Source organism: Tamandua tetradactyla, chromosome 6 (assembly GCF_023851605.1).
Source record: "Tamandua tetradactyla isolate mTamTet1 chromosome 6, mTamTet1.pri, whole genome shotgun sequence".
Taxonomy (NCBI): domain Eukaryota; kingdom Metazoa; phylum Chordata; class Mammalia; order Pilosa; family Myrmecophagidae; genus Tamandua; species Tamandua tetradactyla.
In genome coordinates, this window is record NC_135332.1 from 153,690,486 (window position 1) to 153,712,282 (window position 21,797).

At 38.3% G+C, this 21,797-nt stretch overlaps 1 pseudogene; it reads left to right on the top strand.

The window, feature by feature from the left end:
• The first annotated feature begins 10,464 nt into the window (after positions 1-10,464).
• Positions 10,465-11,581, top strand: LOC143686863 (farnesyl pyrophosphate synthase pseudogene; annotated as a pseudogene).
• The last annotated feature ends 10,216 nt before the right edge of the window (positions 11,582-21,797 follow it).

Genomic DNA, 21,797 nt, shown 5'->3' on the forward strand with positions numbered 1-21,797 from the left:
GTTATATGCATTACAGAAAGCCCTGGCCCTTATTTCACATCCACAGAGCTTTTATTCCCTATATTTCACAAATCTCTATATTATTTGTTAGTTATTTTAATTTCCCTAATCAAAAGAGAGAAATTTTCAGAAGTCTGTTGGGTCTCTAAGGCTGTTTTCCACAAAGCAGTCATTATAAAATATTCTGTTGTCAAATAAGTGATAAGATGAAATTTTCCCCTCACCATACCCTTCTCCCTGTCCATTTCTTGGTAAACTTCCATCTCAATCCTGGGGTGTGGCATTTACTGTGACCAAGGTCAAAAAAACAGGAACATTGACAATATTATTCCAGACAGAGCAAGAGAAATTTTGGCCCCACCCTATCCAGAAGAGATGCAAATAAAATGCCTATCTTAACAGCATTAAAAATCTTATTGCCCTGCAGATCCTCCAGTAAGATCAAAGCTAGTTCTACCCTATCTTCTTTGAGACAACACATCCACAATGGGACCAGAGGCTGAAGAAACAGAAAGAGTAAAGGGAGCTAAATGATTAAACTGAAGACAGTGTTCAAAGAGAGAGGGAATTTTGGTTCCCTGTGCTCCTGAGACAGACTGCCCCTTGACGGAGTGCCAAGCACTGAGAGAGTGACTCCTGCCTTTCAGAAAACTCAGTGATGACAATGAGAAAATGTACTTGAAACCCTCCCACCCATGTGGGCCAAATGAATTGGAATCATGCAATTCTCATATGATGTAAGAGACTCTTTTATCAATTCTTCTAGATCTGTTTAACTGCTTGTAATGACTACTTCATCTACACTCCCCCCATTAATTAGTCAGGATAGAGCACTAGAGTTAGAAATATGAATGGATGTTACTTAAGAATTGCTAAGATATTTAATCACTGATTCCCTATACAGTCTAGAAATAATAATAAAAGCTGTATTGAGGCCCAATGTCTTTCTTTTCCCTTCCTCCCCCTCCAGTGTCTAATGTGGGACCAGTAAATTGAAATTTTTAACATAAATTAAGAAGCCTTGAAAACTTCAAGAATCAAAGACCTTGGGATGGAGACTGTTTTCTATTCCAGAGAATTATTCAAAATTAAGCACAGTCTTTGCTTAGAATCATTGACCCTGCATTCAGAGATTAACAAATAAGCACTTCTCTCTCGATCTTGTGTGTTTTGTTTCCAGGTGGAAGCTAGCTCCTGCCCTCTTCCTCTCTTCAGCCATGAGTTTCACTTCCCTCTTTCAGATCATTCCAAACTCAGGAGTGAAGGTGTCTGTTTCATTCGTTGTTCAGTTTTAAAAACGACTGATTATTTAGTAGTTTTCCCTCTTCAGATTGAGACACAATGTGCCTGCACCAAAGCCACTGGGGCAAGATTTGACCCTAGGATCTTTGAGATCTTAAAATTGGCTTCCTCGAGGCAGCAGGTTAATAGTTTGTAATCATTCTCTTCCTTACAATCTTCCTCCACCTCCTCTGCCTCCTTCTCTGCCACCTCTCTCTCTCCTCAGTCTCATTGTCTTCTCAGTCCTTCAAAGGGCATGCTGCTAAAACATCAGGGGAAGGCAAAGGGTTAATAGAGACTCTTCCTGCCCATCAGTCTCTTATTAAGAAATACTGCCCAGAAAAGATCCAAAAGTTGACTCAATTTACCACTGCTTTGATTAAAAAAATATCAATATATTAGAAATTAAATATCACAATTTTAATATCAAAAACCACAAACAAAACTACAATTTCTCCGTCTCTGGTACTAGGTACTAGAAATTGAAGGAAAGAATCTTATTATAATAAATATTAACATTGTATATTTAAGGAGGATAGACAGATGGGACAGAGACATAAGCAGACAGATGGCTAGATATATGGAAATGTAGGTTACTAAAGAACGACTGAAATGCTTTCTTTAAATGCATTAAGAGTTACTTCAGCACAGTTCTTTCCCCTGCTCTTCTCATTGCAAATTCAATTCCTAGAAGTCTCATCAGAACTCCCATATGTTGCCCTTTCCACGTCCCTCATCTTCTGTTCTGACCTGTCTTTTCATCTCACACACTGTCCTCTGGCAGTAGGCAGTTTTGTACTTGTTTGTATCACATAGGAGGATACCCCTTCCTACAGGTTTTCATTTCTGGTACAACACAAAACTAACAGAAAAGTCTTTCTCATCAGATTTGAGAAAAGGCATCAAATGCAAATATGCTGAAATAATGGAAATGCAGCAAAAAGGGGTAATGTTTCCTCCTAATAATTTTTGCCTTAAGGCAAGAATGCAATGCTTCTGTTTCCGGGTGAATTGAAATCCAGGATCCCAAATACATATTTGTGCTGTCTGAATTAAAACAAATATAGTCTGCATTCCCCTGAGTAGCACTAACCTAGGACACAAATGAAGTTGCAGTAACATTAGTACCAAATTTCACTGTCTGGTCAACCCACCTGCCCAATGAGAGAAGCTCAGCCTTCCCTTTAGTTATTTCTTGCAGAAATTGGGGTGTATCATATGTGCTTAACATCTCACTACATCTTCCAGAGAGATTATGCTGTTCTAGATTGCTGTTCTTTTTCAGTGCAAACCCTGTCAAAGTACTGGAGCCTAATTCCTTTCCTGTTCATTTGCCTCTTGGTCTATATCTGCTTGGTCTTTGGTGACACTTTATTACTTTCTCAAAGGTCCCTTGGTTAAGACCTAGCTCCATTGCTGCCATCCAGAAACTGAGCCCAGTCCAGCCCAGTGCCTCTCTGCTTTCTTCGTCAGTCTTTTAAAATTTGGCAGCTTGCACCAACTCTGCTCTCTGGTGAAGCATAAAAAAACAAGAAGGATTTTTCTTCAATCTCAGCCTCCTCATTGATGCAAAACTACCAGAGGACAGCAGGTCAAAGCTGCCATAACTGTGGTTCCCACCATCATATTACAGCTTTACCCAAGTAATTATCTCCTCTGACTTCAAAAGGAACAAAGCATTTGAGCTGTAAACAAGTGCTACACTTCTCTACCTCCTCCATGTAAAATGCCCCTCTCTCCCCTACTTTATTCCATCTTTTGTAATGACCCTGGCTTTCCATAACACTGCTAATGCATGGGGCAGAGCAGTGATTCCTATGAAAACAGGCCCTCAGCTTCTGCCTGCAAATGCTCTTTTGCAAGGAGGTCAAATCCAACCTGGCTGCAACTCTGAGGTAAGACACCACATGGTCCTCACTGTCTCCCCCTTTTCTGCTCTCAGGCATTTACTCATAAAACTTCCACCTCTAGCATCTTCTTCTTCAGTATAAAGCAACTCGTGAGTGTAAATAACAGAGGGCACTGGCCTGCCAGAGCAGCAGATGTGATCAGAATCCCAATTCAGGGTCAGTGAGGATTACAGGGGTATTGAAAACAGATTAAGTTTGAGGAACAGATAGGTATGCTAATTTCTTTCTATGACTTGAAGAACAAATGTTAAATAAAAAGAAAAAAAAAACTCAAGGATTCCCTGGCCAACTTCAAATCTGAGTTCAAACCTACCCAAATATGGCAATAAAACCAACCGAAGACATGGTCAGCAGTAGCCTCAAGCATTCAAAGGTATGCGTGAGGGACAAGCTAGAACGAAACACATTTGGCTGTCATTAGATTATAAATGACAAAGGAAAAAGTCCCTTTGGCTTGATCAACTGACACCTAACAAAGCTGTGGTGTATTTTTGAAATCAAACTGGTAGATTTAGCTGTTCATATACTAAAATCAGTAGTACTGAAACTGCTCTCCAGTTGTTCTTTTGAAATTCTATAGTCTGGCCTGAAGTCACAGGCATTTGACCCAACAAACCTCGAGTTGTTGGATTTTTTCAAGCATCTGGAGGGGGTCAACAGAGTCCACATAGTACTTTCTCCTCAATCTGCAAATGTTATCTGGTAGATTCACAAACTTCAACTCTATGGTGAAATGCTGCAACATTTTCTCTCCATGTTTTAGAGAACATCAAATTATTAATTCCCTCCATTCACCATGATCTCAAGAGAGAGTTAGATCTAAATCCTCACTGCAGGTAAATAAAAACAGAGCTGTCATTAGCTAATGAAGAGTGCAAACCAGAAGCTTAACCTGGGTTTGTACATGCAAATCACAAAGCAGCAGCTCAGCCAGGCCCCCTGAATTCAATAAGACCAGAGACAAATAAGCATTCTTCAAATGGGATACAGGAAGCTGCTTTTGCTCTTTTCATACTATCTTTCCTGGGGAAAATTTCCCACCAATTAAAGGTATTAAGTTCATGCAGAGTGCCTGTTGCACAGATGAAACAGCACACAGAAAATTGGGAGACACATCGCAGCATCAAGTACTGTAATTAAGAAAATTGTCTTCCTGCTTTCCTATGAATCTGCATGACTGAATAAATGACTGAGCAACACAGCCTCTTCATTACCAAGATAGCTTGATGCAGGAAAGCATCTGGGTCTACAGGAGATCCAAAAATGTTTAGAAGGAAGAATAGGGTCAGAAGTCAATGTCTCTCATTAAAACATAGGAGTCAAGATACTTTACATAGAAGATAAAAATAAATGAAGCTCACAGTTAGATAAAAATCACTAAATCAGGTGCAATTGCTTAAACATTGGCCCAGATCGGAAAGAAGAAATAAGAATATCATGGCTAGAAAGGGGCAAGAAAAAATGTGGGATCCTATACTTTGAAAGTGGGTATTTTTCCTAAGTTTTTTACTATCTGACCTCAGCATTGCTCTTCATTCTTCCTTTCCCTCTAAGAAAGAGCAAGCCTCTTCAGTCTGTCTGCCCTACTGTGAACACTTCAAAAATCCTTCTTGTTTTTTTATGCTTCACCAGAGAGCAGAGTTGGTGCAAGCTGCCAAATTTTAAAAGACTGACGAAGAAAGCAGAGAGGCACTGGGCTGGACTGGGCTCAGTTTCTGGATGGCAGCAATGGAGCTAGGTCTTAACCAAGGGACCTTTGAGAAAGTAATAAAGTGTCACCAAAGACCAAGCAGATATAGACCAAGAGGCAAATGAACAGGAAAGGAATTAGGCTCCAGTACTTTGACAGGGTTTGCACTGAAAAAGAACAGCAATCTAGAACAGCATAATCTCTCTGGAAGATGTAGTGAGATGTTTCAAACCAGGGCCTAAATACATTTTACAACAATCCTGGATTTCCCTGCATTCTGTCTTTCAGTTTGAAAAGGTCTTTTAACATGCTGCCAGTAACATTTTTAAATGTGTGCTCTGGTGCTCATTGCAAAGAAATACAATAGAGAAAAATTAGGAAAAAATCCAAAGCTTCATGATTAGAATATTAAGTCAGTTATGGTATTGCTAGAGATGAAATACCATGGAATCATCAAAAAACATATTGTAGGTAGTATAAAAGATATAGTACAACATTTGTGGAATGATCTGACTTTACAGACATATACACGTGTAATCTAAAAATACATACTATTTTTGAGTAAATTTTGAAAATCCTGTATCAAGAGAAAAATCACTTGAGTAGCCTTCTTGGTTGCTCTAGTGTAGGAAAGTAAGCACCCTTTTCTCTTAGATTAGTGTAAAAAGCAAAAGCTTCTATAACTTGATGAAGTCATGATCACAGAAGAGCTGCCCAGAGGACATCTGACTAGAAATTGATAAAGACGCTTCCTTGTTTAGGAAATACAGCCCCAACATTGTTCTATGATAGGGGAGTTTAGGGAGACTGGTTGGGCATTCTGGGATACTCCAATCAGATTTCATTGGCAAGAAATAGCAATTGGGACCTGAAATAAATTTACCATGAAGAAAAGGGAAGCATGTCTAGGTTTTTGAACCATCCTTAAGAACACAATCTAAGAGTTCATGTGGAAGAGCTAGTTCTGACACTATGTGGGACTGATGTTGGAAATTCCTTTAGAACCAGCCCCTTGGGGCAGATTGTTTGGGAATTGGGAAAATTGACTTAGCTAAGAAACCATTAATCTTGGGATTTCAGGTATGGAATTTGACTAAGACAGAGTAAGGAAGACATGCACCCCGATGCTTTTATGAGTGGGTTCTGTCCAGCTCTAGAGCACACACCACTCGAATCTATTCTGACTCCATATCTACAATTCTTAATTGCTAATTCTAAACTGATTTAAAAAGACAGTGCTTGGCTTCAAGTAAATACTGAAAAAGCAACTGGTCCAGTTGAGAGGTTACTCTGGAGGTCACTCTTACATAGCTTCAGTTAGACACTGCTACCTATCCTAACTTGCCAAACCCCAATGAAAAACACTCCTGCCAATCCTAAAGAACACCTAGGGTGTTATATAAGATTCTACAAAAGTTCCATGCACTAGGATAACTTTTCAGAAACCTACAACCTCCAGATGGGTTCCTGGACCAGATAAATCCTGAAATGCAGAGGGGTCAGACTCTCCAGAATATCCACTAGTTCCATTCCCTAATCCATATTATCGATAGCCCCTTCCAACACAAAAGCTAGAATGAGCATAGCCCAAATACTCCCAAAGAGTAGAAGAAAGATCAAAGGTGATGGTGGAGTTACATAGAGACGGTAATGTTTAACAAATGAGTACGATTGCTGAATCATTATATTGACATTTCATTTAGTCTACAGTATCTTAGAGAAGCTAGAAGTAAAAACCTAAAATTGTGAAACTGTAATCCATACCAAACTTTGAAATCTTAAAAAAAAAAGAAAAAGAAAAGAAAGCACAGGGCTTCTTGCTCAAAATGCAGGGGAAAAGTGCTGTAAAGCTCTTTCCTTTAAAAAAAAGGAAGCAATAGATCCAACTGGGAGCTGATTATTGATCACAAATGTATGTGTAGCCCCTTTTCTTAGAAATAAGCCAGGGAGAAGATTTCTATCCACAGTTCTGAACAAGGTATGCTTGTCAATACTTCATGTCACCTTCTCCCACAGCTCCCTCGAAAATGAGTCATTTGTGTGAATTGTTTATGACTTACAACTAATTACTATGTGGTGTAATAAGAATTATGTAAATCACTAAATGATTCAGGTTAATTTAAAGTTTTGCTGTTTGAGTACAGCACAAAATTTTATGCTCTCAGTCATCATAATTTGCCATTCCTTTATCAGTTCGTATGGTATCAGTTGCAGTAACAAAAGCCCTGACTCATTCAGTCTTAAACAATAGGAACTATATTATTTCACTTACAGAGAGGTCCAGAAATGAAGTTCAGAGTGATTTGCTTCAGTGGCTGAAGCCACAACACCAGGGACCCAGGTTCTATCTGTCTTTCTTCTCTGTTATCTAGTGTGTGGGCTTCATCCTAAGAATTCTCCTTATTACGGTCATAAAATGACTGCCCAAAACAACTGGAGCAATGTGGTCTCTTGTTCACATCTAGGGAGAGAAAAAAAGACATCTCTGCCCCTAAGGATGGAACATAATTTCTTCACTTCAGTCTGAGTGAGCTAACAGGAGCCGTATGCCCATGTTTGCATTGGCAGCAGTCACACGGAGAACGTCATGCACTGATTCCGTTAAACTAGTCATTACCACTTGGTACTGGGGATTGTATCAATTTTCTCTTAGATACTTGAAGAAAACCAGGATTCCAGTAAGAAAAAGGAAGGAGCAATCAATGTCAGGGTAGCTAGCCAGCAATCTGTGTCTTTGTGGTCATGTGAGGTATTTATTTTTTTTTTGAAGAAGTGAATTAGGAAACAGAAGACCTTTGAGATTAAAATCACCTGGGAATAGCTTACTCACCTAGAAAACTGAAAGGGCCTCTCTATATTTTGAGCAACTTGGAAGAGCAACTTTCTAAAAAACTAAAGCTTTTTCTGGGATCAGGTATGCAAGTTATATGAAAAGAAAAGATACTTTGAGTTCACAGATTAGTTCACTTATTCCAGTGGAGTTGGGCCCAAAAGTAATACTCCTGCTAAATTCAAAATATCCCATTGTACTCACACCAAGATTTCATTCCTTAACTTTTCCTTCAGTGTGGGCCTGCTCCTTACAATAAGGCTTTTAGGCCCCTCACAAAAATAAAATAATGGTGACTCTATTCTGCCAGCCATTCAGACACATCTGAACATGTCTGAGCCTGATATCCAAATGGGCATTTAGTCTAGGATTCCAACTAGGCCTACAATATGTTAGGAACACCCAGCATTAATAAATAGAATTGAGTCTGAATGATTGAAGAGTTGCACATATGCATGTCTAAGCTGTATTCTGCAGAGAATTGAATAAATGACTGTTCAAACTAAAATTCATTTCAGCAAATGCAAGAATTGATGTCATCTGATTAAAGCACAGCCTGTTGGACTCCAAAGCCAGTTTTACTTTTTATATCAGACTTTGTGGGTTAAGGCAAATGATCTGTGTTTACGGATCCTTCAGACATCGGCTGCCTCAGAGTCTTAGCTTCTAAGAGTTATTCAACAATTCATAGCCCATCACAAATTAGAGTCAGTAAATGTACGAATAATGGAAGCTTATTTATGAAGTGATAATTTATTAAGCACCTAATATGTGCCAGGTACTATGCTAAAGTGGTCAAGACCACCCCTTTCCAGACATGTGAATAGCACTCATGAAATGTGATTTTTAACCTAGAGATCTACAGAGTGTTTTGGAAACGTGTGGACTAAGTGGTAAATTCTGAGGATGTCAATACAGCCTCTACAGAGGAGGTGACATTTAATAAAGGTCTTTAAGAAAGAGTAAAATGTTGAGAGTGAAGAGCAGAAAAGGTATTTTCAGGAAAAGAGAATAATATGGGCAAAAGTACAAGATGTGAACAAGCATACGAATGCCAAAGAATGTGAAGGGGAAGGAAGTTGTTAGGATAATTGCAAGAAAGGAATGAAAGGATGGGAATGAACAGGTGATTTAGAAATCAATAAATAATAGGGCTGAGAGTCTAAAGACATAGGTTTGGATCCTTATTCTAGCCACTTAATATCTAGGTCGCTTTCTTCATCTGTAGATTACAGAAGTTAACCTACCATAATGAGATAATCTCCTGACAATGTTGCCCAGGTAGAGCCTCCTGTCCTGGGTCAACCAGAACTCCAAACCCTGCCACTTGCTTCTAAGTGGGTACCCCACCAGGAAGAGCCCCAACCATTCCTCCATCTCCTATCAGTGGAGATTGGATGCTAGCTTGTGTGAATTTGTCACAGTACCTAGCACCAAACACAGGAAATAGAAGGGGGCTCAAAAATTTATGAATAGTTGGTTAACTATTAAGATTAAAATAGGTAAAAGTAATACTCAGTTGAATCCTAGACCATGGTAGAAAGCAGCTATATTAAATTTGCAGATTTTGACACATGTACTGTAGTTATTTAAGAGAAAGTTATTTGTCCTTATAAATGCACAATTAAATAATCAGAGTTAGAGGGGCATAATGTCTCCAATTTACTCTCAAATGGATTAGAAAAAAAAGAACATGTGTATGAATATAGCACATGGCAATTTCTTATTCTCGTCTTACGATCTTTCTATAAGCTTTAAATCATATCAAAATACAATGTTATTTCTAAAAGGAGATTAAGATGTCATCCTATCCATTGAGCTATTAATGCTTTTGACAAAACCATCTGAAGACCCTGGCAGCATGAGTGACTCCAGGGAAATTCTCAGAAAAGTCAAGAGAAAAAAGTTCTTTGAGCAGGCAATTTGTCCCCCTGCCCATTATAACATGGTGACAGCTGCCGATCCCATCACTATTAGTACGAAGACTGCCAGTCCTAAGACTTTGACTAAATGCTTATTATAAACTAATTCTTCCTATGTAAATTTTGACTCATTTAATTTGATCTGAAATTTTTTCAGACCAGTACAAGCATCCTTCCTGAGTACATTAGACTCCTCCCCCTAATACCTGCCCTGCTGATCTGAAAGGATTGGTGAGAGAGGAAACAGAAATAATGTGCATATGGTTTTTTGTGCAAGCTCTAAAACATTATATAAGTTCAGGATTTATCTAATTTAATTGTTATGTCAGGATGAAATATAGGCTTGCATGGAGTTTGATCCTTCTTGTCTTCTCTGATTTGTTCCTAAGCTGTACACTGTGGGGACTTTTGAGGTAGCTGCACTCCTATTACACTCTGTTCAGGAGTACTTTACATGTGTGGCAAAATGAACACTGAACTTTTTCTGTCCACAGCATATGGAATGAGGCAGATAAGTTACTGAATAAATATTTTAGAGCAAGCTAGGATGACATATAATATTTCAAAAAGCTAACAAAGAATGTTCAACTTTCTCATGCATATAATGACTTAGGTACTTAGTTTCAGAGATCACTAATGAAAAATTCATTTTATATTGATATATTTGGATTAAATATGGTTTAGTCTGTAGCTTAAGTCCCCTAGCTCTCAGCCATGGGTAAATTTATTTAAGGCTAAAGTAGATCTTAGCATAATAAGCTTTTTTTTCTAAAAGTATATATATATATATATATTTTAAATCAAACAAGTAGAACCAACATCCAGAACAGAGCACTTTGCTCCTCTCTCAGAATGAATGGAGACAAGAAATTTGATGTTTATGCCCAAGAGAAGCAGAATTATATCCAGCACTTCTCCTAGGTTCTCAAGATGGTAACCGAGGATGAGATGGGGCACCCAGAGACAGGAGACGCTATTGCCCGGCTCAAGGAGATCCTGGAGTACAATGCCATAGCAGGCAAGTCCAACCGGGGTTTGACAGTGCTGGCAGTTTTCCAGAAGCTTGAGGAGCCAAAGAAGCAGGATGCTGATGGTCTCCAGTGGGCCCTGACTGTGGGCTGGTGTGTGGAACTGCGCCAAGCTTTTTACCTGGTGTCAGACGACATCATGGATTCATCCCTCACCTGACGGGGACAGCCTTGCTGGTTTCAGAAGCCAGACATAAGTTTGGATGCCATTAATGACACAGTGTTGCTGGTAAGCACGTATCTACCATCTGCTGAAGCTCTCCTGCTGGGAGCAGCACTATATCTGAATCTGATTGAGCTGTTCCTGCAGGTTTCCTATCAGACTGAGATCAGGCAGACTCTGGACCTCATCACAGTCCCCCCAAGGGCAGTGTGGATCTTGGCAGGTTCACCAAAAAGAGGTACAAATCCAATTTCAAGTACAAGACAGCTTTCTACTCCTTCTACCTTCCTATAGCTGCTGCCATGTATATGGTGGGCATTGACGGAGAAAATGAGCATGCCAATGCCAAGAAGATCCTTCTGGAGATAGAAGAGTTCTTTCAGATTCATGGTGATTACCTTGACCTTTTTGGGGAGCCCAATGTGACTGGCAAGATTGGCACTGACATCCAGGACAAGTGCAGCTGGCTGGTGGTTCAATGTCTACAATGAGCCTCTCCGGAACAGCACCAGATCGTGCAGGAGAATTACAGGTGGAAGGAGGCTGCGAAGGTAGCCAGGTGATGGTGCTGTATGAGGAGCTGGAGCTGCCAGCTGTCTTTATGCAATATGAGGAAGACAGTGACAGCTGCCTTCTGGGTCTCATCAAGCAGCACTCTGAGCCACTGCCCCTCATTATCTTCTTGGAGCTGGTGCACAAGATCTACATGCAGAAAAGTGATCCAGAGACTCTGAGGGTGGGGAGGGGAGGCTCTTAATAAATCAGTCTAACTGTAAAAAAAATACATAAATAAGTAACTAAGAACATTTTCTTGTTGAAACAAATAAAACAAAGCAGAATTAGAGTAAAAGAAATGAAAGACTTAAAGAATACCTTGGGCTCTATGTAAGACTCTATAAATGTTTTAGTCAGTAAGTTTATTTTTTCAGAAATTTAAGTTCCCAGATTGTTTCTATGCAAGTAAACCCTGAAACCGAGAGATACCAGTCTCTCCAAGAACATTAAACAGTTTCATTCTTCTATCCATAAGGTCGACACCCCTTTCCAGCATGAAGAAGCTAAAATGATTATTGCCCAAATATACCTGAAGATTGAATGATCAAATGAGAGGGAGGAGGTGTAACTGAGAAATTATAATTTAAAAATGATTATGACTACTGACTCATTATATTGATATTTCTTTTTAGTTTCTAGTGTATCAGAATAGCTAGAAAGAAATACTTGAAATTGTTGAACTGTAATCTAGTAGCCTTGATCTTTGATAATGATTAGGTAACCATATGGCTTTTATCATGCAACCATGTGATTGTAAAAACCATGTGATTGGTTTTTACAATCACATGTATGGGTGCATGGGTGGTTCAGTGGTAGAATGCTCGCCTTCCATGCAGGAGACCTGGGTTCAGTTTCCAGACCGTGCATCTAAAAAATAACCATGTGACTAGCATACCCTTTATTGAGTATATGGATAGATAAGTAATAAAATAAAGATGTATTTCAGTTTGCCAAGCTGTCAGAATGCAATATACCAAAAATGGATTAAAGATTACAAATTTACAGTTCTAAGGCTATGAAAATGTCTAAACTAAGGCATCAACAAGAGGATACCTTCACTGAAGAAGGGCCAATGGCATCTGGGGTTCCTCTGTCATGTGGGAAGGCACATGGCAAATGTCTGTTGGCCCTTCTCTCCTGAGCTGGTTTTAAAATGGCTCTCTCAGCTCCTGGGGGTTCTTCTGACTTCTCCTGGGGCATTTTTTCTCTGATTTCTCACCATAATGTCTCTCTCTTAAAGGACTTCAGCAATGGGATCAAGGCCCACCTTGAATGGATGGGGTCACGTCTCCATGGAAACAACCTAATCAAAAGGTCTCACTCAACAATAGGTCTGTCCACACAAGATTGGACTAAAGTACCTGGCTTTTCTGGGGTACATAATAGTTTCAAACCAGCAAATTCCATCCTTAGGAGACCATAAAGACATGCTCTTTCCATATACAAAATGCATTTATTCCATCACAATATCACAAAAGCTTTAAACCATGTCAGTAGCAATACAAATACAATACCAAGTCAAAAACAGTACAAAGTGTCAAATTCAGCTACAGGCATGGTGTATCCTAAGGCAAAATTCTCCTCAGGCTGTGGAACTATGAATTTCAGAACAAGTTACTGCTTCCAATATACAAAGGAGGGACAGTTACAGGAGCTATTAGATGGAAAATAAGAGTCAAAGGTCCCAAACAGTTCCAAAAACCTGCAGGACAAACTCCCTTAGATTTCAAAGTTGAGAGTCATTTTACAGAAGGATGTTTTATCCTCAGGGCTTGAGAGAGTGGCAGTCTGACCCTCTCCAGTTGCTTATGGAGTGACCCTGCTGCAAACACTAGTTTGAGGGTTGCAACATTGGGAAGTATTGGGGAGACCACCATGTTCTTGGCCCCACCCTCCTCAAGCATCTGGATGGCACCTGGACTCTGCCATTGCTAGGGCTCAGGCTCAACTCTAGAACAGTGGAGTGGTGGTCAGTCTGTCCCAGATCCCTGGGATATGAGCTCCACCCTCTCTAAAGCCTGGGGCACCAAAACTCTTCCTGAACATCAAGACAGAAGGCCTGTCCTCTGCCTCGGGGGCAAGCTCACCCTCTCCACATACATGCATGGGTCCACTCTCCTGACCCGAGATGTTTTAGCTCTAGACCTTGGCTTCCTTCGTTCTGCCTTTGACGTCACATCATTTTTCCTGCAATTTGACCCCTTTATTGTCCCTTTTAGTCCAGAATGGCAGTGGCTCCATTCATACTGATCTTGCAAAAAATTATTGGCTTGTCATGCAGGACGCAGATGTCACAACTGTCAGACAGTAGGACTTTCCACAAATGTTTCCCGATTAACTCCATCTCCAAGCCTGGTTCATCCTGACTTGGCTGACTGATTCCATATTTAGTTAAATCCTCACTATTCTCTGGGGCCTCATTTTCCAAAAGTTCAGAATTTTCCAAACTATCAGTTGCTGGTCTCTCTGTACCCAAGAGCTCTGTTCTCAGCTTATCCCTCCTCTCTCACATTTTACTATAAGCTTCAAGGAGAAGTCAGGCTGCATTTTCCACATTTAGTTTCAAAATCTCTTCAGCTAAGTATCCCAACTTTTTGCTTTAAAATTCTACTTTGCATCCAACACCAGTACTCAATTTTGCCAAATTCTCTGCCACTTTAAGATATGAATTTCCTTTTCTCCAGTTGCAATAACACATTCATCATTTTTGTCTGAGGCCGTATTGGAAATATCTTTGGCATCCATACTTCTATTGACAGTCTTCTCAAAGCAATCCAGGTCCTTTCTCTTAACTCACAATTCTTTTTCTGTTGACTTTTTAAATAGGATATTGCCAATGTATGGAAAATGACACCAATTTTGTGTATTGACTTTGGATCTAGCCAAATGATCTCTTATTATTTTTCTGGTTTTTTCAATCTTAACATCTTCAAATAATAACCGAATTGCATCTTCTATTTTAGTTCTAACATGATTTGTGTGTATGTATGTATGTGCCTGTTTACTGTTCTTATCTGGTTTTGATTAAAATTTCCTTTTTCTTTCCTGGTTTGAACTTTATTATTTCTATTTTTCTACATCTTACACTTATATTTTGGATTCATTTTTGAAATTAATCATGTTTTCTCCTACCAATAAGTAAGGCCTTATCATGCTTTATCAGACTCTGTAATTGTGTGACCCTCTCATTTTCTTATAACAATGATTTATAATTTTGGTTCTATTTTTGAATAATCAGTACTAGTTTACATTTCTTAAATTTTCTTAATAAAATATATCCTTTGATAATTCTTTCAGAAAGTTACCATCATTGATTTTTATATACCCAAAAATGTTACCTTGAGTAAAGAAGGTACTAAACATGCAACAAATAAAAACAAAGAATATGAAAAGCCATTCGTTCTCACCAGTAATCAGTTAAAAGGAGACTCATTTTTTATACAAGTTGGTGAATTTTTAAACCTTTGACAATAGCAAGAGTTGGTGAATCATTGGGAAATTGTTGTCCATTTACTGCTCGCAGAAGTGTAAATTGGTATATCCAATTTAGAACAATTTGATGATGTCTAGTAAAGCTAAAAAGTGAGCATATCATTCATTCATTCATTAAACACCTACATATATATATATATGTGTGTGTATATATATAGAGAGAGAGAGACAGAGAGAGAGAGAGAGAGAGAGAGAGAAATTCTCACTTATGTTCACAAGAAGATATAAAATATTAGACCATACCATTAAACTATGATAGCAACAAGTAAGCTATAGATAAATATAATGTAATTATATAATGTATAATGTAAATATAATGTAAAATTTTAAATATATATATCTACATAAATAGAGTTCAGAAACTTGGTAAGAAACAGAGTTTCTTAATCTACTTCAATATAATGTTTATGTAAAAAGTATAAACAAAAAACCATGAAGTACAAACAAGAAATCATACTGTATCATGTCTATGAGTACTTATGTGTGTATATATGATATAATAGTATTTCAAGTATTTTTTCTTAGTTTTAGGGAGATACATACAAATCACACACAAATAATTACCTTTGGCTAGAGCAGAAGGAAATAAAGATGGGAAACATAGGTTGAAGATATAATTATCTTTATACACGTCTATTTATGAACTTTATATTTGATCTTAGTTTAATGAAAAATAACTTTCTCAGGACATGGAGCATTTTGCTAATTAGATGCCTTATTTTGATATGCTTCTTGTGTATCTGTATTTAAAACAATTTTTTTTTCTCCTGAAAACTTTTAGGATTTGCTCTTTAATTCCAAGGATAATGCATCTAGGTTTGGGTTGAATTTTATTTTCATTAGTCCTATTTAACTCTAGAAGATGCCTTAAAATCTGAAGTTTCTTTACTATCACTTTTCAACTCTGGGATTTTTTCTCTATCATTATTTTATTGTTTCATCTACTCTGCCCTCTATGTTCTCTGTTTCTGAAATTCCATAGATAAGTGGAATGGAACTTTTTGATCTATCTGTCATATCACTTAAACTATGTCAAATATTCTTAATCTCTTTGTCCTTTTGGAATCCTTTGATTTTACAGCTCATTACTTTGATCTTCAAATTATTTATTCAAGTATTTAGTCCATTTATTGAACTTTTCATTTTAATGACCATACTGAAATTTCCAAAAACTTTCTTATTCTGTGTAGAACTCTGCACTAATTCATTAAACTATCTCACAAGTGATATTTGGGTTAATGAGAAATTTCTAGCCAAACACAAAGAATCAAAAGCCTTGGGACCAGCAGACCAAGAAAATCTCTTTAGACAGAACTTCTCATTTAAAAAAGGCAAGAAAATTCATTTTAACTATTATTTTAATTTCTTAGAGATTTTATATTAAAAAGCTCCTTTATCAGTAAGAAAAAGATTATTATTTTCTTTTTTTCCAAAACAACTCAGCCCAGAACTGATTGCATACATCTGTAGGAACACATTTATTGCTGCAGTTAGTATATATATGGACCCCTCACTCATTTCCATTCTGCAGTTCTCTCCAGTTTCGTGCCTTCTCCAGCAATCCAGATTAGAGCATATCTACCTGTTTCTGCAGCATATAATGAATAAACCCCCCAAACCCTCGTTTTGGCTAGTGAAATGTTTCCAAATGGAAGCAAATTAGATAAAATCTGCTTTTGCAGAAGGAAAAGGAGTAATGAGCTACTCATCAGCTTATTTGATATTATTTATTACACTTAGACTATATATACCTAAAATTAGAAGTCTTTCCACACGCGACCTGGCCCAGACATGCCCCGACCATAGAGTAGACTTAGAAAACCTATTGGTTCAGGCTATTACTGTGCAGAGCCAGAGCTAGTACTAGGTAAAACCAGTAAAGAGGCTGTGTTTGCCCAAAGATCGTTTCACCATCTTCCCCCTAGATGTAACTTCTGTACAAATTCTTTCTTTCTTTCCTTTATCTAGGTGCCCTGAGAGAGCGACTTTCCCCATGACAATCCACCTAAGACAGCTCTCAATAGAATTCCACCTTTGTTCCTTCCTCTGAACAAATTGAAAGCGAGGATCAGGTCTGCCACCATTGAATACCCAGTATTTACTACATAGTAGGGGCTCAATAAATATTTGTGTAATTAATGACCCAAACTCCATTCTCTTTTAAATGAACAGGTTGAGTTACTTTCTGAACCACCAAGTTTATCCTTCTAGAAATAGTTTATTTCCAAAATCAGTAGTAGGATTCAGTAAAGAGTAAAACTTTAACGTAAGAATTTCAAATGCAAAGGCAGTTAGAAGGACTCTCCAAAACCCTGTAAGCAGTATTACACAGACCACCAGCTACTTTTGCTTCCAAGTCCTGGACTCAATTTTTCATCTTCTACTTGTGCTTTATAAATCTACCATTTTTGGAAATGTCTTTCCCTGGCATGGTACACTTTAACACTGATAAGTATATTCCACCCACGTTCAACTGTCAGATTACCAAATTCCTAACTGGATATTTGGATTTCTTTGCTACATTTTTGCATATACATGTCTGTTTATGGGTAGATAATATTTAATGTACTGGAATGATGGAAGAACAGAAAGGAAAAGGAAGGGAGGGAGGAAGGGAGAAAGGGAAGAGGAAAGTAATACAATTTAGGAAGTTAGGTTATTTAGATATCAAATTGGAATTGAATTTTTCAAGTAATAAAAGACAATAAATATGTGGCTGTCAGAAGTGAACAGAGAAGGGAGAAAAGGAAAGGAAATTCTTAAAATTACACTATCAATATATTAATTAGGGGGTGCTAAACAAGCCTGCAGACTCTAAATGCTTAACACATTTCAAAAGAGGCATGATTTAGGGACACAGAGTGATAAAGTGAACAGTGCCCAGGTTTTAGAATTAGACAGGCCTGAGTTTAAACATTGGCTCTGCCACTTTCAATAAGTAAAATTCTGCATCTTATGCTCTCATCTGTAAACTAAGGCTGATGGAAAAAACAAAGTTTTGAGCAAAATATTGTATAAAACGTGCCTGGACTATAGAAGTCAGTCAATAAATAAACTAGCATGTTAGTGTTTATTTGGTTGTTTATGAGAAGTTAAATGTCAAATAAAAAGTGAATGAGCTGTTTTTCCAAACATGATTTCCAAGTACACTAGATTCCTATGGAAACACTGTTCATTAGGAAACAGAGCTTGACCATAGCAGCCCATAGGATTAATTTTCTAATAGACCAAGTGATGGCTGCAAGATGCATTTCCATCAATGCTGCTTTCTGTTCCTATCCCTGCCTTCCAGGACATTTATCACGAGTCGGCCTGGAGTTTGTGAAGGTAGAAAGGAAAACATTTAGACCTACTCCAATGAGCCCATCAAATACTCATTAATTCTTTACAACAATTCTATGAGGTAAATCTTATGATCCCCATGTTACAGATAAGGCAATTCCCTCCTAATGAAGGCAAGTAATTCATTCAAATTATTTGGACTCCTTCGTGGCTAACAACAGGGTTTAAATTAGACCTGACTACAAAGCCTAGTATTTTTACATTATATAATAATGATGCCACTGAGTGTTAATTTCAGAGAGGAGGTATTCTAGTTTGCAGTGTAACTACAGTTCAGGAAAAGAAATACATGTATATGCAAGTTTAGAAAATAGAGTTTTGGGGGTCATGCAATCAAATGAGAATAACACTCAAAATTCCATTCTGGTTGTTTCTCTCAGGAAAAGTTTAAAGATCAGAGTTACAGAAGAAAAACAATAAAATTGGCATTATGAAGCAAAATTGGATTGGTAGCTGTGTGGACCATATCTAATTCTCTCTTCATTTCATTCTTGGAAACTATTTGTGAAAATACCTGTGACATAGGTTCAAATTATTTTATCCAGAGAGCATTTTTGCTCCCAGTAGTCCATCTCTAGATGCAACAGATGTTCCTGCTAAATGACTCATTACTCAAAACTTAGAGAAACCCTATTGGGAAGTCAGTTTCTTTGCTACAGTAAAAGAGTTTTGTTTTTATTTTTATTCCCCAGTTTTCTCAGTTGGCTAAAAGGTCAGAATGGTGAGTTGCATTCTGTCATCATCCATGCATAATACATTCACAGATCATTCCTAATTCATCTTCAGAGGCAGTATTTATAAAATACCTACCTGTATCAAAAAAAGGCTTTATCTGTGACTTCCATCAAAACAGCTAAAGCCCACAACTATAAAGTTCCAAATATCGAAAACTTAAAGACATTCTCAATGGGTTTCCCTAGTTCTTTTCCAGATCGCATAGTCTTGTTGTTTTTGTATCAGAAATTGTGTTGACCAAAAATATGATTGGCCACTTTTTCACACTGTGTCTCCTTAAAAATCTTAGAAGTGTTGTGGGGTGATATTAAGGCAAGTGAAGGCTGAAGTAGGGAAGATTAGATATCTTCAGGTAGATGTTGAAGCAAAGGATGAACTATCATTCAATAGGAATTCAACACTATGAAAGGCAATTATACTAAATTTTATTAATTATAATAATAATATCAAACAGGATTTCTAAAATGTTTACTACATGCCTGGAAATATACCAAGTACTGTACACAGGGCTTATCTAACTTAACACATCCTTTTATAAGATAGGTATGATTGTTCCTATTTTGCAATTTAATAAACTGAGATTTGGGGGATTATATAATTTATCTGAGTTCCCATATTGAGTAAGTGACAGGACCAACTGTAATTTCAACTCCTTGTGACTTCCTAGACCCAGACTCTGAAATACTATGTTGCAGTCTTAAAATTCTAGAACTGGATGTGTATATGCTTTGTTAACTCTGTGATCATCACATCCATGCTCAAATCCCATATCTCTTAGATATGGAATCTAAAAAGTAAGTTAGCATCTTCAAAGAGAAAAATTGGTAAAACTGGAGATTGGTTGGCGAGTAAAGCATGAAAACTATCTACAGTAATCTGGAGTTGTCCATATTAAAGTAACAAAAATGACTTGACTTCTTCCTTCTTGGTCTAAGCTGTCCCTCTTGCCACCTTCTTGGCTTTTTACCAGAACTGTTTTGAGCTACAGTGCATTTTACATACAGCTGCAATAAACATACAGCATTTATTTCACACACATTTTCTAAGCATTTGCCATGTCAGGGACTGTATTTGGTCCAAGAGACTCATGTCTGAACGCTGTAGTCCAAGTAGAGAAATTGATAGTTGTAAAAATGTAGGGTTTGCTCTAAATGCTAGATATTTAAGTTTAAACAATAGAATATGCTCTCTTTGCCACCATACATCCCATCCTTATGCCTGGACAGAAGGAGTCAATCAATCAACAAATACTTATTAAATTCCTACCTTGCACCAGGGATTGTATCAGGTGCTAGTGAGACAATAGTGTACAAGTTGCACACTGTCTTGCCTTCACAGGGTTACAAACTAATGTATAGGTTTGAGGAAAGTGCTTCAAAAGGCACAAAAAATAATCTTGAAGGGAGATGAGGAAAAAAATAGAAATTAGATAAGGGGAAATGAACACGGTTCTTCAGGCAGGGGGAAGTCCCCTCCCCATCTTGTGCAAAGGTTCAAAGCAGTGCATCTGGAGTATGAAGTACTATATGAGAAAGGAAACTAGGGGTGCAATCATGCAATCCATGTTAGACATTTTAAGGAGCTTGAATCATGAGCCCATTGGGAAGCCATTAACAGGTTTAAGCAAACACTGACAAGTATTTCATATCTGTCAACCAAAAAATGAACTACAGGGAAGCCAGAGTAGAGGTAGGGAAATTACATAGAAGATTGTTGTAATAACATAAGTGAGAGATGTTCAAAGTCTAAACTAGAGTAGTGGCTCCAGCATTAGAGAAAGATGGACAGATATCCTAAACCTAAGTGGGATGTAAGCCACAAGAATTAATATACAATTGGACATTCAGGATGAGAAAAAGAGAGAAGTCAAGGTTAACGAATTAATATACAATTGGACATTCAGGATGAGAAAAAGAGAGAAGTCAAGGTTAACTCCCTGGTTTGTGGTTGGGCAATTAGGGTGATGATTTTCCTTTTGGCTATGAGATTTAGGGTAGGGAAGGGTACAGTTTTGAAAGTTCATCAACAATATATATTAAGCATAAGCTGTAGATCCAGTGCTGTCTTGAGTACTGGAGAGAAATTGGTGGGCAAATCAACAAGTATAATCCCTGCCTTGCTATTGCTTACAATCTATTAATTTTTTGAGACATTCCAGTGGAATTGTCAGATGGCTGTCCTTGGCATACCTCAGCTATGGGGTATCATTTGAAAGACTTTCCCATATATGGACTGAAACTTTACTTGGAATCAATTTCAGTTTAATAATCACCACTCTAGGCAGGAGAAATGCATCCATGAAAAAAACAAAGCCTCTGTTCTAATGGAATTTGCATTCTAGTGAAAGAAGACAGGCAATGAACCAAGAACTCCATGATGACTTCCTGGAAGATGGCGGCTTAGTAAGACGCGCGGATCTTAGTTTCTTCTCCAGGACACCTACTAGGGGAGTAGAAACGATACAGAAAGCGCCCAAAGCCACAACAGAGATAAAAAAGACAGCGTACCCCATCCTGGAACGGCTGGCTGGCTGAGAGAAGCAGCTCGGGTGAGATCGCCGAGGCGCGCGGGCCTTACCGGGCGGGGTGGCAAGCGGCCGGAGTTACTCCCTTCCCCCTTCCCGGGCCGGCTGGGAGAACTGGAGAGGTGGTCCCCTGAAACCAAGGCGGCTGGCGCCCACACCACGCGTAGCCCCCGGACCAACTGAGAGAATTGGATCGGAAACCCCCAGGCCGCGGAGAACGGTGACCCCGTGACTCCCGGGGAACGTGCACTCTCTCGGGCGGGCTGCTGCCGCTGGCGCCCTCCCGCCACGCTTGTTGCCCAGGGCCGACTAGGAAATTCGGACG